This window comes from Limulus polyphemus, unplaced genomic scaffold (genome assembly GCF_000517525.1).
Source record: "Limulus polyphemus unplaced genomic scaffold, Limulus_polyphemus-2.1.2 Scaffold2214, whole genome shotgun sequence".
Classification (NCBI taxonomy): Eukaryota; Metazoa; Arthropoda; class Merostomata; order Xiphosura; family Limulidae; genus Limulus; species Limulus polyphemus.
In genome coordinates this window covers 1-3,728 of record NW_013667824.1, presented here as the reverse complement: position 1 = coordinate 3,728, position 3,728 = coordinate 1, and positions in this window count along the sequence as shown.

Sequence of the window (3,728 nt, the reverse complement as noted above, 5' to 3'; positions counted from 1 at the left end):
CCTTGGTCTTCCTCTCTTCCTTCTCCCATCCACGTCCATATCCAAAACCCTCTTGCCTATATAATCATCTTCCCTCCTCATCACGTGCCCATACTACTGCAATCTTCTCTCCTGAACTTTCTTCGATATTTCCACCACTTTAGTTGTTCCCGAGGCTACATTCAAATGAACTGTCATTTTTTGGTTTTGGCAGGGTTTTTACGGCCGGATGCCCTTCCTGACGCCAATCATCTCCATTTATCCGGGCTTTGGACCGGCACCGAGTTGTGCTGGCTTGCACCCCCAGTGGCTGGGTTCAAGCGTATAATAGAAGTAATAGTATTAAATGATCTTATTAAATTGAGTAGCTGGTGTAAAAAATGTGAACGATACACAATCATAAATAAATAACAAAGTAAACAATTAAATTTACTGTTGCCGGTTAGTTGCCTTCCTGTAGTCGATGGTACGGAATTAATAACGGCACCACTCTACCTGGCCTGTTTGAACAGTATACGGGAATATCTGCTTATAATTCTTCCCCTTCTTTCACACCTGAAGCTTTTGAATAAAGTTAAATTTCATAGAAGGTGCATCCCTTTTGCTGTATGATCACTGTAGATACCTCTTTTTTTACAATACGTTAACCCTTTTTTATGTGAATCTCTTGGTTTTTTGTAATTATTACCTGAAACGTTTCCTAATAGCAAAGGTAAGGAAATATTGGTTGAAACATACACAGTGTGACTGTGTTGTATTCAACAAGATATATACGTGTGCTACGTTAATTTTTTTGGTTTTATCTAGGCAAAGAACTAAGAAACTTGAAGGTCGTTTGCATGATAATTGATTTTACCAAACTGTTTAAATATCTTACTCACATGTACGAAAATACCTTATCTGCGTAAAAATCTATTAAAATACATAATAAGAAGAATTTGCTTGAAATGTAGAGTTCCAAACTTAGTTCCTATTATATTTTCACCTTTACACTTTTTGCACTAAAACGTCAGGTTTGATTTCGGGGCTCTTACATTAGAAATTAAAAACTGACGAATTGTGGTTTAATGTCAAATGTTAGCTTCTCCTTTTGTATCTTACGAGTATCCATTATTTAAAATTCAAGTTACTTAACTTATTTATAGTTAAATTTAAAATCAAACAGATTGCGCACAGTGGGTAACGTTTGTACAGATTTTTTAAACAAGTGCTTCATAAGAAAAAGTTTGAACTGTACTAAATAAATATATATATACATGTATATAGAATTACACGTATGTTGTTGCAAGAGCACGTTGAAGTTCAGTATGTAGGTATTATAAATTAACACAAGTAGGGCCGGCATGGCCAGGTGGTTAGAGCGATCGACTCGCAGTCTGCGGGTCGCGGTTTCGAATCCCCGTCACACCAAACATGCTCGCCCTTTCAGCCGTGGGGGCGTTATAATGTGACGGTCAATCCCGCTATTCGTTGGTAAAAGAGTAGTCCAAGAGTTGGTGGTGGGTGGTGATGACTAGCTGCCTTCCCTCTAGTCTTACACTGCTAAATTAGGGACGGCTAGCGCAGATAGCCCTCGTGTAGCTTTGCGCGAAAATTAAAAAAACAAACAAACTGACACAAGCTTCCTCTAACGGTGACATACAGATATTAATGTTATGAAAGATTATGTAAATTAACTAGTCACCTGAGATGTAACCTTGTAATCTAACCACTAAAGAATCACACTTTAACATTGCAGCAATAATTTGTTTGTTTGAAGTTAAGCACAAAGCTACACAATGTGCTATCTGTGCTCTGTCCACCACGGGTATCGAAACCCGATTTCTAGCGTTGTAAGTCCGCAGACATACTACTGTGCCACTGGGGAGCTGCAGCAATAATAAACATAAAACTTTGACATGAAGTACTCAATGTGAAATAAACCCTTCATTAAAGCAAAATATGTTAATATCGAAACAAAAACTCTTTATAAAACAAAAATATACAATATAGTCATTATGCAAAATATACTTTCTGCAAAACATTAACATACAAAACCTTTTACAACAATAAGATATAACCTTCAAAATAAAAAATACTGAATATGCGAAATAAGTAAATAAAAACTTTTACAAAATCAAAATTTTACAATATATATATATATATAATAAAGTAAATAAACTTCCTTTAAAATGAGATTAAAATGCAAACCTTTCACAAAAGCAAGAAGTATGAAATAACACTCAGAAAATACAATATTTTGCTTCTCTTTGAGAAATATTATGAAATCTAGCTACACACTGATTTCTGTGTGTATATACATATTATTTGTCTTTGTTTAATAACAAAATAATATATAACTGCAAAAATTATATAAATGCAAAAGACGACAATACACAGCATTCACCAATTTCGTGGCATATGCTGTTAGTGAGTTACACTTCAAGGCAGCTAAATACCATCATTGTGGCTATGAAGACCCTGCTGGAATGTCTATCACCATCTATGAGAAAACCTATTTGTCGGCGATCTTTGCGATTTTTTTCTTCTTATGGTTCCTAGAACCCTGTGGTCACACATTGTGCAGGATATAAATTTCCATGTGGGAATATGAGTAATCGAATTACAAAATGAAAATATGTTTGTATTTTATTTTCTTGGCGACGTTTCGAGCAAATGCTCTTTTTCAAGCCAGAGACCTCGCCAAGAATATAAAATACAAACATAGTTTTATTTTGGTGATTTATCTTCAAACATCTAATTTCTTTATTTTATCATCTCCGTATTTTTCTACTTATTTATTTATAGAATTAAAGTGTAAAATTTCTAGAAGTCTAATGAGAAACAAGATAGTCAAAAGAGTTAAGGATTTGATCATAAAAAATATATACTCAGGAATGAAAAAAGTGTGGTAACACACGAAATCTGATTTTCAGAAATTTAGTATTCACTTGTACATAGCCTGTATACTAATTATCTCTTAAAACTGTGGATATGCTTTAGATACAAATTCAGTAAGGCAAAGGCAACTACAAATCAATACTGCTTTGGTGTTCTTCTTGTCTCAGGATGTACACTCACTGTTTGAACTTTCATGCAATTCAACTGCACTTTCTACTGAAACAATGTTAAGAAAATTTTCAGTAAACTTCAGTCAGAAACAAGTAAAATACTGAATTAACCACGTTTACATTTGGGTGGATACAAGTAACTGTTTCTTAATTCAGATTTCAATAGATAATTTCACCAACTTCTAAATATTTCAAATCTATCCAATCAAAATATTACTTGCCATTATTATATACATGTCAAACTGTGAAAATATCAGGTACACAGTATCTTTTGTATTACTTTGTAAACTTGCCTGTTGCAATTGATTTGAAGCTACAGCAAAACATAATCCTGCACATAAAAACCCTCTTATTTATTTTCTATGCCCTTTCCCAATTTTTTAACTTCCTTTGCAATTATCTTTACTGATTATCGCCATTTTAAATATTATTGGAATATTTCACAAAATATTGGTACCTATCTTTCACTTACAAACATTATAATATAACTTATTCTAACTCAGGCAAATACTTTACTCTATATTTTGGGAAAGTAAGACCTAACAACATTGAGAATGTACTTTACTTTGCTTTAAATAATTTACTAAAGTGACAATATTTCCCTTGTTTTTCTAATATTTCAAGATTTCCTCTTTTAAAATGGATCATTATTCTAGTACACTACTGTTGCGTCAGCGAGTCACATGACTACTGTGACGC